Source organism: Xiphophorus couchianus, chromosome 7 (genome assembly GCF_001444195.1).
Source record: "Xiphophorus couchianus chromosome 7, X_couchianus-1.0, whole genome shotgun sequence".
Classification (NCBI taxonomy): domain Eukaryota; kingdom Metazoa; phylum Chordata; class Actinopteri; order Cyprinodontiformes; family Poeciliidae; genus Xiphophorus; species Xiphophorus couchianus.
In genome coordinates, this window is record NC_040234.1 from 10,180,141 (window position 1) to 10,195,924 (window position 15,784).

The 15,784-nt window shown below is 40.4% G+C and overlaps 1 protein-coding gene across 2 annotated transcripts in view; it reads right to left on the bottom strand.

Annotated features, from left to right (window-relative positions):
* The window catches only part of klf12b (Kruppel like factor 12b), a 50,690-nt gene extending 45,571 nt beyond the window's left edge, over nt 1–5,119 (bottom strand). The window contains exon 1 of one of the 2 annotated variants that reach the window (XM_028023165.1): nt 4,715–5,119. The gene's annotated coding sequence lies outside the window, so the exon portion shown is untranslated. The remainder of the gene's footprint in view (nt 1–4,714) is intronic. The other variant, XM_028023164.1, reaches the window with a different exon arrangement.
* Nucleotides 5,120–15,784: the final 10,665 nt, after the last annotated feature.

The following is a 15,784-nucleotide window of genomic DNA, read 5'->3' on the forward strand; positions in this document are numbered from 1 at the left end:
AACATCCGAGGCAGAGTAGAGTTGATGGACTGATAAAGTCTATCTGTTAGATTGGCTTTTACAACTGGCACACACACCTGTACAGATTTCTATCATATTGTCCTTGAACAACTAGCTGTGGGAAAAAAACTATAAACATGTGCGAGCCATCATTCTGTTGACTTAAATCAGCATATTTACTCACATACATCCATAAAGTGAAAACTATTGCAATGTGGGTTCAGGGAATAATATAAAGTCTGGAAACATTGCCATGTGCATTACAGATGAACCATGTGTAAACTATTGGCAGGATTTCCAAAAGACGCTATAAATATCTTGACACATTAGCACACAATAAAATTGTTCACGGTATTATATTCAAAGTATATTTCCTTAATACAAAATGTGACTCTTGGGAGCACCTACACAATTCATTAACTAGCACCTCTTTCAAGCACCATAATATACAGCAAGTTCTCAAATTAATTGAGTGTATTAATGTTACTGCTAACTTTGGACCAGTTGCTGTTTAGACACAGCAGAAAGGATGCTCACACCTGTTATCAAGGAAGTCAAACTGAAAGTAATTACGCTCATGAACACAATCTTATATTTTACATGTTCACATCAATTTGGCTGTAATTAAGACAAAGCCCCGTTTATGTATGAACGATTCCTCAGGAGAGCCGATTTGAATCTGGTTTACCTTTCTTCCTATAAATTAACACTTTAGTTTGTAATTATTCCAAATGTTTTGTTGATCAAGGATTCCACTATTAGTGAACAGTTCATATCTGTCCAAACCCCTGTCGATCCAGAAAAATCAATTATCATGGCAGTGCGCATATGATCTCTGCAAAACAGGTACAGTAGCATTGTGATCTTGTAAAGCTTCAGATCCTACACCAACATGTAGATTTCTAATTGGAATTTGGAGAACATGTTTAATTGAATCTACTGATATGAAAATGACAGCAACAAGTAACAGTGTGGTCAACCGTTTGATTTAGAAAAAGATGCCCTGGGCAAAAACTGAAACTGATATGCTTAAAAAATAATGTAATGAAAGTAACAGATGAGAGTTTCACAGTGAGTGTTTATTAAGACAGTTTCTGTTTAGTGAATCACAGTTCCTAGCATTATTTTCTTTTCAAACAAACTCATTATTGAATACATACAACTTATCTGAAACTGTTCTGGGCTGTTTTTGTTGTTTGCAGCTGTCACACTAGAGTCAGACGAAACTTATGCCTGTGCAAATACTGCTAATTGATAGCTGAGTTAATGGCTCGGCCTTCTGAGAAACAATTATTATAAGCTAATCAGTTTTTGTCTTTACCACAGCAGATGTGCCGGCGATGTTCTCAGTCTTGAAGGCTGTCCAGCTTTGTCGTCTCAGAATGAAAGAATCTTTTGAATAAACAGAAGAACTCTAGTGGAAGCTTGATTTTTCTGAAACACCGTTCAATCAGCCAATTTTTACTTGATTGGCTATGACTGGTGGTTGATTTATTATTGTTTTTTTTTGTTTGTTTTTTTTCCATACTTCAATGCCAGCAGCTAAAACAATGCGATCCTAATACCAAAAAAGAATTCCATTCCTTTTCATGTTTTTGAAAACAGAAAAAAAAAGGTTCCATGAATATCAAACTTTGATCTTTTTTTTTTTTTTTTTTTTTTTTTTGAAGAATTTAACCAAAGAATTTTAGATTTTTATCTAAAGAAAATCTAAGATCACCTCTGATCTCAGAGGTAATCAGATGAAGCATAGATTATTGCCTTTTGGAAGCGCAAAGACCAACACTAACTTTTTCTGCATTTGTTAGTCCGCTGCTGAATTATTACAGTGGTCATGCATAGAGATGCAGAGACTGATTTTCAGCTTGAGCTGCCCTGATCAGTGACCCACTGTTCAGAATTTGTTTGTGACCAGTGAATGCACCATAGCAGCACCACCAGGTCACAGCAACAGCAACGCTAATTGGTGCAAAAGTGTTTTCTGCAAAAACAAAAGACTCAACTGTTGCTATTTTTAGCATTTGAGCTTACTTATCACTTGTATATTGACTGTTGATGTGTAAATGCTCATTTTTTAAGAACTGGTACTTAAAACATGGCCACAGAGACAATTTAAAAGTGGTGGAATCTTGTCAGATGCTTTTGCTGGCAAGACTGATGAAAGGTTTGCGAGCAAAAGCTGTTATCATAACTAATGCAAACTATCTCCTTTCTTATTTCAAAATAAGAGTCTAAAACTTAGATGCAGGGTGTCAAGCTTAACACCCCCACCTTCATACATTGGGCTCATAATACTAGCTTGCACATGTTCCACTTGATGAAGTCACATGCAGACAGCAACTGGACAGGGCTTTATGGGACGAAGTTCGCTTTGATGAGAAATATTTTGCCCGTGCCATGAGATCTTGGTAGAAACCCCCAGTTACAACTGGAAACCAGCACATGTTTGGTCTTTAAACCCATCATTAAACACTTTTGAGTTTAATGAGGGATGTATTCTTTGTCGCAACTACTTCATGTTTGGATTCAACACTAAAACATCCATAAAGGACTCTGCAGACCATTTATTAAATTTTATGAGTTTTTTTAAATTGCTCAAATAAAACCAGGTTTACATTGAGGAGACTTGCTAAGATTGGATGTGTGTGTTATTAAAGTTGATAAAAGAGAAAATTTAAATTGGCATGTCAAACCTCAAAACCAGAGGTCCTTGTTGTCTAGGCATGAGTTGGTTTCCGGTATCAAATTGTTAGTTTCATAACCACCAACATTTCCTACTGCTCAAAGTCCTTTTTATGGAGATTATCAGGGAAAGTACACAGAAATATGGGAGCTTACAAGAGGTGTGGAGTAACAGCATTCATCTACCACGTGTCACTGTGCACTGCAGGTCAGCTGGCTGACAGATTTTCTCAAGAAAAATAAATTTCTTGAGGTTTGTACCAACATACCGTTAAACCAATGCAGCAACGTTATCATACCACAAGAATCTTGTGGCTTAGCATTTGCTAATAAAATCCTGGGTGGGACAACTCTTTACTATGATAATCCTTTGACAAGAAAAAATGGTAAGTGTTGCACCAACTTGTAATAAAGGATGTTGACAGCTGACAATTTAATATTTCCCCTATATATCTTTATTACTACAGCACAACAAACAAACAGGAGTAAACTCTAGCTGATGTGACCATCAGCAGTTCAAAATATTGGAGCAATGCATCAATTCTCTAACTTCTTAGTGATGATATCAGCATGTTTATTCATGCGCAAGAAGACGGCCCCTTAGTGAATGGGTTCAAGTGAGACTTTAAATGGGCGCTAATCTCCCTCCCTGAACATCCAAGAGCTACGGGGGGTCTGATCCACTCCTGCACACACACACACACACGCTCCCCTGCTGTGGAGATAGAAGAACAGATATATCTCTTACTAAGCGTACGGGGAAAATTTACTCAGACTCTTCAATCGACCGGGAACATTTATGGGTATTTGACACCGGCAGATGGAAAATTTTAGCCTCCACTGAAAACACACACACAAAGATATGCACAGTGCATTGACAAATTGACTTTCTATGAATGCGAGAACAGTGGAGCACAAACACCCGACAGCTGACGCGCAGATAAAGACAAGTCAGGGCCTCTCCGCATCGCGTGGGTAAAGTCACAGAGGTCAGAGCTTAGTTTCCACATCAAACCCAGGAGCAGAGACCAGAGTCTCGGCCCCCTCCAACCTTCCTCTCTCCTACCCACCCACTCTCCTCTGCCCACCCACCCCCTTCACACAAACACACACAACCCACACTCTCCTCCACCTCCTCTTCTCCCTCCTCCCTCTCTGGATGTACAAATGCCTTTGCTGTCAGTTCTGCCCTGGACCCCTGTAATTGAAAATAACAGCTAAGGGCCAGCCCACGGCCACTCTCCCCTGCCCGGTGGCTCTCTGCTGTGGTGACAGCCACCCATCAATACCAATGACTATTGCCCTGGAAGTGAGAGCGCCGCCGATGACATCCAAGACACCACCCCTGCAACACTCCCCCACACACACCAATACACGCACACACACCAGCGTCCTTCCTCTGCTACCCGAGCCTTCTAATGTTTAACCCGTTGCTAACATTTGGGTTGGTTGGAGTTCAAGCAAACAAGCCGGGTCGCTCACACAACCAGAGAAATTGCACACTCAGGCATAAACAACTTTAAGAGATGCAAACAACAGCAGTAAACTTTTTTTTGCGCTCCCATCAAAACACTGAGCCAGTGTTACTGTACTACAGTACAGTAACTGAGCTGGACCGCTGAGCTGATCCGGACTCAAGAGAGGCAGGAGATCTGAACCACAACCAGCCCCGGCACAGCTGAAGTCCGGATGCTGCTCTTGTTCACTCTCGAGTGTAATCACTTTTCTGTTTCCTCTGCTCATGACAGCCCACGAACACACACTGACAATGGAGGTTTCATGCTCAGTGACCATCACTCAGGAGGGCGAGGGGGTCTCTTGTTTCCACCGACCCCAACACTGACGGACACCAAACACAATGCCATAGGTGATCTGAGATGTCATCTGTTTTGACAGAGCAATGACAGCTGAGCGAGGTGCGCTGAGCTCACAACCACAAAGCACAACAACGTGACGAATGAAACAAGATACACACACACACACATTCACGGAGACGGGCACTGTGAGCAGAGGACGAGAAAAACGCACATACCTTGTCAAAAGCTGCAGAGCCGAGGAGACTAGGAGACTGTTTTCCTTTCCACAGTCCTCTCTGTCTCGTCTCCTCCTCTCCCTTTCCTCTTCTCTCCTCTCACTCTGCGTGAATGTGCGGAGTGTTAGTGTGCGTGCGTGTAGATGTGTGAGTGTGTGTGAGCGACTCCCTCCCCTTCCCTTCTGCCTCTCAGCTGCTCGGCTCGGGCAGTTCTCAGGAAATGAATGGGAGCGCACAGAGAACTGTTGTACTTGCAAATGACTTACCCCGAGTCACATGATCCGCTAAATGTAGGGTGGGCCGGTGGGTGGAGGCTTCATAAGCGAAAAGGGAAGACAATATACTCTAAGCTTTAACAGCGTGCATCGAATTACATGGGGCCCCTCCAGGGAGGTTTCCGACGCGTCCGTTCTCAGCCAGCCCGGACTCCCTCGGTGCGCCCCGGGCTGAGCCGCTGCACCTCCCCGTTTAAAGGAGACGGAGAGGAAGGGGAAGCAAATACACTCAAGTTATTACCGTAACTGTTTGGCTGCTCTTCTTAAACTTTCTTAAGATGATTTGTAATGCCTGTGCTTTAGTAACAATACATTAACAATAACTTTGATGTATGAATATATTTTTCAAATACAATAACCTGATGTCGTAATTTGTTTGTCACCTTAAACGTTCCGTTATGTTGCATTAAAATTCATTTAAAATCCCCTCTTCCTACCACTCCGCCCAAAAAACAACCATGTTAAGATTATGTACAACAATAAATAATCTTTTTTTTTGGGGGGGCATCTGTCTTTGTTTACATTTTTAGCTAGAATTGATTTCAAGCAAGTTTATGAACCGGTGACTCAAAAGGTTTGAACAGGTGAAAAGAAACTCCCACTGCAGGGATTTGCTCAAACCTGACAGATATAGGAGTATTTTCAGTTTAAACAAATATTTCCTTAATTGTGTTCTTTATTTACATAATAAATGCAACTGAATATGTAGAAAACTCTTTTTCAGCAAAGTTCAGAGAAAGGAACACGTCATTTCAACACACAAATTAAAGTTCTCAAGTTTCAAGGAAGAAAACATTTACTGGACAGCTAGGCCCTTAGCGAAATATCCCCGATTAAATTTAACATCTATCTATCTATCTATCTATCTATCTATCTATCTATCTCAAGCTAGCTAGCTAGCTAGCACTATAATATTAGTTTTTCTTACTCGCTTTGGTGCGTTTTTCATGTAACTGTAGACAACAGCATTTCTCGGAGCAATTAGCTTACACCGCAAACCTAGTTGGTAACCCGCAAAAGTGTGACACGTGCTCAGAATCAATAGTTAATTCCTCACCCATTCATTTCAATGAATGCTTCATTGTCATCTGAATGAAAAGATGACAATAGTTTATGAACAAGATAGTCAAATTACTTTGTCATGTTTTCATTATGACAGTTCACTATGAAAGTGTTTTTCAATGCCAAAAGAGTCAGACAGTGACCCAGACTGTCGGTGGGTATTCGACACGGGCAGATGTCGAATACTCGAATACAGATGTCCACAGTCATTTGCAAATTGGCAAATGACTGTGCTAATTTGCAGTCATTTGAAATCTGCAGTTACAGCGAGTGAGGCAAATGAACACAAAACACTGAAAACGTAAGCTTCACATTTTAACTGCGTATGCTCTTTGTGTTTCTAATTTGCTCACAGCATTGTGAAAACATATCAACAACAAAGATACGAAACACCCTCCACCCACTGCTGTGCACAACTGTGAATAAAATCATTAGTGAAAACTGAGATTTACTTATAGTTTTTCTTGATTTGCTTTGATGCAGCTGTCACCTCATCAGACTCCACATTTTCAAGACAGTTAGCTCAGGCCTAAAATATGGTCAAAGTGACACTTTTTAAATTTTTTTCTTTCTTTTTTTTGTTTTTGTTTTTTTGGTAAAGATACTAACAAGTGCCAAAACATTAAAAAAAATATAAAACAAAAGCAAATAGTGCCTTCAAACAGCACACCTGGCCACCAGTATGAACTCTTCCAATCAATCATTACATAATGGACAACAAAACATAGCACTTGCTTATCAGTCAATGTAGCCCAGGGGTTTTCGAAGTGTGGGAGAGCTTGCTCACTGTCAGTTTTGTCTCCGGCTTGAGGCTGGGTGAAGTTGACTAAATATTCGCAGGTACTTTTTCTGGTTTATTTTTTTAACTCAATGCCCTGCAGAGCTGTAGCAACCCCCACGGGGGGAACACTTCCCACACTTTGAAAAGCCCTGGTGTAGTCCATTACATCGCTTTCATGCCAGTAGCATTTGTTATCTTTCTGCACAGGCTGTGTTAAATTATTTTCCTTGAAAAGAATTTGATCCAAAATCAGAAATGTTTTGTTGCAAATTTTATTGATTGTATGGTTTTTTTTTTTTTTTGTTGAATGAAAACTGAAATACTGTAAATATTATATAAAATACTGTAAATGTAAACTGAAAATAAAATCAGAGAATAAGAAACCAAAAAAAAAAAACGTAAAAAATGTATTACAGTAAAAGAAATTCCCTTTGGATCCATGCTGGTAAAGAGCAACATATGCAATGCAACTTAGTGGGTCCCAGTTAAGCAGACCAAAGCAATCAAGAAAAACTGTATATGGAATGATCATGATAATTCAGCACTGGCTGTATTTTATTTTGATTAACATTACATAGGTAAATTTATGAAAGCAAGCGATGCGTGCCCAAAAGATTCATTTGCTGGAAGGAAAGAGAAACTGCTACTATTATGAGCACAAAGGACTAAATGTTGAGGGGGTTGAACGCACAGTAATGAGAATTTGAATTCTGCAACAAAGCGGTAGGAAAAAGTTGTAATTTGATTCAGGTATGTTGGAGAAGGGATGCATATGAACACTGCTCATGAAGGCTGAACTTTAGACACCTCTGATGTAAACCAATAAACAAAGTACAGAGCACAGGTAAGAAACATTAATCTCCATACCATAAAACACAAAAAACTACCAAAACCAAAATAATTAAAATGCAAAAGACAGAAACCCACAGGTAACTACAGCTTTGTCTACAAAAATACACTTTGTTTCAAGAAAATTTTCACAAGTAACCCTCCGAACACCTGACAATGTTTTTAGTCTTATTCTAATCAGCTGAGTCTTTCCTTCATTTACTTCCTTTAAAAACTTTGTACATCCATACACAGGAGATGTTCATCCATCAATGATAATTTTACAATGTTCCCAATTCATGTTTTTTCTGTTTTTATTTTTATTTTATTTTATTTGTGTAATTGCCATTCTAAAACAACACTTCCTTTTTTTGGATCGAAGCTGTGACTGTTCCCCAGTCAGCAAAACTAAAAAACAAAAAGGGGACGTTTTAGCTACACTTGCTAACTCAGTCCTTTTGCTGAAAATAGTGCAGACACAAGCTTTTAATTTGTGGCTTATGCCATTAGTGCAGCAGGATATTTAGCCTGGTCTCAAAATGGTGAACTTTCTTACTGCAGCTATGATCTCAATCCAGACAAAACTATCCCCAATGAGTAGCAAAACCAAGGGAGCATGGTCTGACACCTATGCAATAAGGGGGCTGCTTTCAGCTGGAAGATAATTAAACTGCATGAGACTTCATGTCCAAACCTCAAATTTCCAAGGTAAATGAAACTTGCAATATTACTTTTCTTTGAAAGTAATATTTAAAAAAAAAACGAAGCTATTTCTACGGTTTAATAAGCATTATTATTTTGTGAGAAACATCTATACGAGTCATTTTACTTGACAGAAAAGAAAAAAAAACTAAAATCTTCACACTTGTGTGTAAGTAAAAAAAAAGAAAAAAGCAATGTTAAACATTGGTGCAACCTGTTAATTTTTTTATCTTTTCGATTAAGAAACTGCCCCAAATAGGCTTTCAGTCAGTGATAGATTACTTGTCCTGTCAAAGTTCGTGGTTCTTGTAACAAACTCAAGAAGAAGAAAAAGAAAAAAAAAAATCTTGCCACATGCTGTTTATGTATGCAATGCAAGATCATTTTTGAACCAGTTTCCCTAATTTTACTTGTCTCACTGGAGTTGCAGTTTCTGCTCCTGCAATCAAATGGCACATTTCTGCCTGCTGTGTGTAACTGCCTGCATGATCAAAAACACCCAGGAATATTTCCCCCATAATGACAGTTTCCAAATTTTCTTCTATGAAATCCCTGAGCTGCAGTTCCGTTGTCAGTTTTCCTCCTGGTGTTGCCGGCCTTAATGAAAGGCTTCTCTGTGGAATGTGGGACCGAAGCTTCCGAAGCTCAGACCCACTCCCCTGGGAGCTCTAATTAAGGTAAAGGAAGCAGGACTTAACTGCATGGCTGATGGCACTCATACCACTTTAAATTGGTGCTAGCCTTAGAGTTTAAGGAGTCAGTTATGATAGCGAGAGCAACAGAGGAAAAAAAAAAAAAGAAGAACAAAACTGTCCAAATAGTGCAGTAGAGTGAGCCTTTTCCAACTGGTGTCCTCTGCTTCATCTGAAATACTACAAGTTTTTTTATTTGTAATCAGTACAGGATGAAATCACAGTATGAATGTGAGAGGATGGAAAGGGTTGTATAATGAAGTTGGGATTTTTACAGGTACTGCATTGCCCACACAACGATTTTTATTGTTTTCATGATCTGATGATGAGCTGCTTTCAGTTTACTGACAACAGCCACCAGATTAAAATAATAATAATAATAAATAAACCAATATGTTTAATAGTGCCATGACACCTTGCAACCTGACAATGTTCTGTGGGCCTTTGGAAGAGAGAAAGGCCCACAGCTTCACAGCTCCCCCACTGTGCTACACCTCATGTCCATACTTAAAAGTGGGCATGATGGGCTTTTTCATCCTTTACACTGGAGTACTCCATCTCATCTAACCAGTGCACATAGTTCTACGTAAAGGTCCTTGTAGGACTTAATAAACTCCACACAGTTAGCCATAAAGGTTATTTAATTTGCTTTTGAGAGTAATAACATTTTTTGGTTTGAACTCAGTTAAATGGAGTCAGCCATATTGTAAAGCATCACGCTGTCTCTGCATGCTTGACTTCCTCTCACATTGCAAAAGTTTCCATACTATTTCAAAACTCAAACACTTTATAGAAATAAAATTGTTATTCTTTGAAATAAATAGTAAGACACTTTTTTTTTTTAAACTTTTTACCAGTAAGTGTGGCAAGAGAAGTTCATAATCCCCAGACAGTGGTTTTATGGGTGAAATTTATGCAGCAGCTTATTTGTATCAACATATGCAACTCAGGGATCTACAGGATAAAAGCAAATGAAACAATGGCAGCTCCAGGACATCCCAGCATCAACACACACCCAACCTGAAATGAAACACAAATATAGTGTACATGTACATATTTCTGCCCCTCTTTGCTGATCCATAACCTGAATGTCAAACAAACAAACAAACAAACAAGGCACAGAGACACATCTCACACTCCAGCAGGCAGAGACACACTTAAATCCAAACAGGTGTAGCAAAAATAAAAATAGTAACAAAGATTGAATGAAAAAAACCACCACCATCAATAAGAATAATTAAAAAAAAAATTCTAAACATAAATACATAAAAAAATCAACAGGTAGACAGCCCAGGAGTATATAAAAAATCATTACAAAAATAAATGGGGAGAAGCATGAAGATATTGAATAAAAGGTGCACGAAAACGGAGCCTTGAGGAACCCCACATTTAATCCGTCTTTGTTTAGATCCATAATTAACACCAATTAACACAAACCTGCCAGTTTGTCAAGTAAGGTTTGAAAATTCTTTTGCACAATAGAAGCCAATCCTAAACTCTGTGTCAGACTTGCAATTATTACTGTGTTATGATGAGCATTAAGTTTCATAACTGCTTTAAAGAACCTGGTGCAAAAGAGTGATCAATTCCAGATTATTGTGACCTTACACATAAATCTCAGAGAAATATTTAAACTAGGGTGATGAGAGGCCTGGCTATAAAGGCTGAGTGTGTGACGGAACATCAGTTTCATGGATGATCTCTGTCATGACAATTTGAGGAGCTCTTTTAAATAAAGTCCGGGGGCATATTGAAGGGAGGAAGGCAAAGTTGAGTAAAAATGGATGCCTCAAGATGGAAGAAGGAAGATTGTTAACTGGAGAACGAGATGGGAGTAGGCATGACTGTGAGGGAAAATGGGAGAGGATGATAGGAAATGGTCTCTTGGACAAAGGGGGAAGGGTCACAGTGAAGATGGAGAAAGCAAGACACAAAGGAAGGTATCTGTGAAGGGGTCAGGTGTGGAAAACTGCACTTCAGCCTGTCGCCAGGATTATTCAACACCTGACAACCGAACACATCTCCCAGGCGGGTTGCAAATGTGCCACCCTTGGGTGGGAGTAGTTCAAAGAAGGCGTGGGTGCCTGGGAGATGGCTTGTTGGAGCAGCATAATAGGCTGTAAGACATCATGAAGAGCTTTATGATTACACCCGTCTCCCTTGCATCATCTGACCCAATCTCATCAAATTATTGTAACACCATTCATCATTTAGTCACACGCTGCGAAATCTATGCTGAGGAGGCGAGCATCTCACTGCTGCGAAGGAAGCTGGGAATTAATGTGAGTGTGTGTTGCCCAATGCAGAAAACACTTTTTTTTCCCTCACTCTGGGGATTCTGATTCAAATAACACATTTCATGTCCTTTTTTTTTAGTCTTTTTCGATGGGTTCTTTTCCATTTAAATGATAGGTCAACTAAATCATGATTCGCTTTGAAATGTTTTCTTCCAGGCTTCCAGTGGAGTAATAAAGTGCAACTGACAGAACATGAATGACAAGGAGTGGCCATGAAAGAACTCAAAGTAGAAGAATTAACTTGAAGCCTTGAAATTTGGACAAACAAGAAGATATTTTTACATGTTTGAATTTTCAGACAAAAATGGCAATTTGTAGGTAATCAAGTGCTCAACCCTGGAGCTTTTCTTTATGCCCAACAACCTTGCTATTCTCAGATTGTGAATTGCAACACAAGATGAAAAACTTGTCGTCTCACCATTAAAAGTCAAGGTTTTTCTATTTATTCGCAGTTAATGTTGGATATATAGAATTAGCTTCCAGCTACTAGGTGTGAGACACAATCACTTCCTCCAACTAAAAGCTTTGCAAATTGCAAAACGCAGCAACAGTGCACAGTTAATTACATTAAGTTATTAACTGTCCACTAATCCCTTATGCTTAACATGCATATGATGACAGTGGGATGGAAAAATCCCATTTAACAACAAGAAATCTCCACCAGAGTCTTTCTCAGTGTTAGCGACTGCCTGCTAACACCAACTGGGCGTTTTAGACAACAGACTAAACACGAAAAACACAAAAGGACTAGTTCATGCAAAGATTTAATGTCATCTGTAGCTCCTTCAGTTGCATTAATAGCTCCTTCAAGTGCTTTTACTAGAATGGAGACAGGGTTAAACACCAAAAAATTGAACCAAGTCATATAGAAAAAAGTCGTGGCATTATAGGAAAGAACGGCTCAGCCGATAGTCCACTCCAGGAAGTTTTTACAGCTAAACAAAGCATCAAGCCAGGAGTAAACTCATCCATCCATCCATCCATCTTCTTCCGCTTATCCGAGGTCGGGTCGCGGGGGTAGCAGCTTCAGAAGGGAGGCCCAGACTTCCCTCTCCCCAGCCACTTCTTCTAGCTCCTCCGGGGGAATCCCGAGGCGTTCCCAGGCCAGCCGAGAGACATAGTCCCTCCAGCGTGTCCTGGGTCTTCCCCGGGGCCTCCTCCCGGTGGGACGTGCCCGGAACACCTCACCAGGGAGGCGTCCAGGAGGCATCCTGACCAGATGCCCAAGCCACCTCAACTGGCTCCTCTCGATGTGAAGGAGCAGCGGCTCTACTCTGAGTCCCTCCCGGATGACTGAGCTTCTCACCCTATCTCTAAGGGAGAGCCCAGCCACCCTACGGAGAAAACCCATTTCGGCCGCTTGTATCCGCGATCTCGTTCTTTCGGTCATGACCCAAAGCTCATGACCATAGATGAGGGTGGGAACGTAGATCGACCGGTAAATCGAGAGCTTCGCTTTTTGGCTCAGCTCTCTCTTCACCACGACGGACCGGTACAGCGCCCGCTTGACAGCAGACGCTGCGCCAATCCGCCTGTCGATCTCCCGCTCCCTTCTTCCCCCATTCGTGAACAAGATCCCGAGATACTTAAACTCCTCCACTTGGGGCAGGACACCCCCCCTGACCCGGAGAAGGCACTCTACCCTTTTCCGGCTCAAGACCATGGCCTCGGATTTGGAGGCACTGATCCCCATCCCGGCCGCTTCACACTCGGCTGCGAACCGATCCAGCGAGAGCTGCAGATCACGATCTGATGAAGCCAAAAGGACCACATCGTCTGCGAAAAGCAGAGATGAGATCCTAAGGCCACCAAATCGGATCCCCTCAACACCTTGGCTGCGCCTAGAAATTCTGTCCATGAAAGTGATGAACAGAATCGGTGACAAAGGGCAGCCCTGGCGGAGTCCAACTCTCACCGGAAACGAGCCCGACTTACTGCCGGCAATGCGGACCAGACTCTGACACCGGTCATACAGGGACCTGACAGCCCGTATCAAAGGGCCCGGTACCCCATACTCCCGGAGAACCCCCCACAGGGCTCCCCGAGGGACACGGTTGAACGCCTTCTCCAAGTCCACAAAACACATGTAGACTGGTTGGGCGAACTCCCATGCACCCTCCAGGACCCTGCTGAGGGTGTAGAGCTGGTCCAGTGTTCCACGACCAGGACGAAAACCACTCGTAAACTCCATGAAAAGAAAACAAAACAGAACACAAAGTTAATGTTAGCAATAACTACAGACATTCCATAAATGGAGAATATAAGGAAGTAGCAGAGAGAGAAGAGTTGATCAGTATGCTCTCCAGGAGTTTAAACTTATAGCTACATTACTATAGAGATAGTTTAGGATAACATAAGCCACTCTCACAGTTTCCTGGGCTTGTTGCACCAAGTTGGAAAGTTAGAGATAGAAAAAAAAAGTTTGCACCCGTTACCCTCACAACCTGCAGACAACAAGGCAGACAGACATATGACAGTCTTACTCCAATAGTAGTAACTGAAAACTATGTAAATGTCACAGCATAGCTGAGTGTTGTTGCTGGCCATGTCCATCCCTTAATGACCATGTCTCCAGATGGCCTCTTCCAGCAAGTCAATGCACTGCGTCAAAACGATCAAAATATCTCAAAATGTCTATATGTCTTGAACATGATGGCAGGTTTACTGTACACCTCCACAGTCAGCAGGTCTGAGTCTAGTAGAACACCTTTGATATGTGGAGGATCAGGAGATTCACACCGTGGATAAGTTGCTGACAAATCCTTTGCAACTGAGTGATGTTTTCTTGTCAGAAAGGACAGGAAAATGTTTCCAACACCTAGATAAATCTATACCACAAACAACTGATGCAATTCTGAAGGTAATTGGAGGTCAGATCGAGTATTTGGAAAATGTACCTTTAAAATTGGTATGTGACTGTACATTAAATATAGAAAATGAAAGCTTTTTTTTTCCCAGAATGATATTGATGAAGTAGTATCTTCCTGCTGATGATGGCTATCAAACTTGAACTTAGACCGTTTTACATTAGGACCTACTTAAAAAAATCAATGCGACTCTTGGGTCTCCTTCGGTCTGCTGTACTGGACAACCATCTGCATAACATCACTGTTTAAAGGGTTTGGCACAGAAAATGACCATATCATAACACACTATAGGTATTGCAGCAGATCCACCACTTTGTACATCCAGCTAGATTCAGGGACGTTGCTATGGTGCCGTTCAAATCAAAAACATCCTTGGTGTGAGATTGAAAATCAGGAGACGTATATGCATCAGCAACAATTCTTGTGTTGCTGATGTACAAGAAATGGCAAGTACAGAAATGGCAGTATCTGAGTTATCTCAGCAAAACATTTCCAAATACATCATGGTACCTTATACTTTTGGTAAAAATGCAGCGTAGTGACATGTACCATATTTTTTGGACTGTACCTTGGTCCAGAGCACTGGTGGCATTCATCAAAAAAATGTGACAAAAACAGATGGAAAAAAACATGTATAATATACACTGAGGATAAATCGCATGTATTCAAAAACTGTTAAATTTGAAAGAGAACTTTGTCCATGTTAATCAGTCAAAAAAATATATTTTTAAAACTGTATTTCTATAACATTATTTTTAAATTGAAAGTAAGCATGTATTAGGAGACCTACGTGAGTTCTACAGCGTTTTTCCAGCAACATTAGCTCAAAAACCCCTTTCTTAAGATCAGACAACATGAGAACAGTTCACTGGTTCAACTTTTTTTTTGTTGGACTACATTTGTAATATCTGTCAGCTGACGTTTTGGAACATCACTGAAGAGCTGCAGCTATGAAGATGTTTTGACCCAGGGATCAATGCATGATTCACTGTCCATGTCCTTCACACATTGATTAATGCACATATTTTCATGTGATTTCAATCAAGGGATCAACAACTGCAATTGTGCTTTAATATATTTTTCTTTTATGTCGTTCCGATTAGATCTGGAGTTTCTAATGAGGGCCCGCCTTGTCTCACATCATGTAACACCTGTGTGTTTGAGATTATTCCTTGTAATTTCGAGAATAGGTTTCAGCAGATGGTTGAATTTCCAACGTGAATCACAACAAGTGAGAGTCTAAGCATAAAAATAAACCTAATGCTTTTAAATAAAACTATATACAGAACATCCAAGTGTGATGTAGTTGGCTGAAGCTCATGCTTTCACATTAGGTTAATCAATTCACACAGAAGCATCGGTCTTTATAATAATAATAATGTATGAATATTATAAAATAACAAAAAAAGCAATAAGATGTTTGAATTGCATGTTTCACCCTCTTTGTTTGGGCTTAACACTTAGAATGTCTTTGTTTACAAGAGGCATCGTTTCAAAATCTTATTGTTGACAATATTTATTCAAACATATATCTCAAGTATACAGCATCCTCTACTATCACTCTGT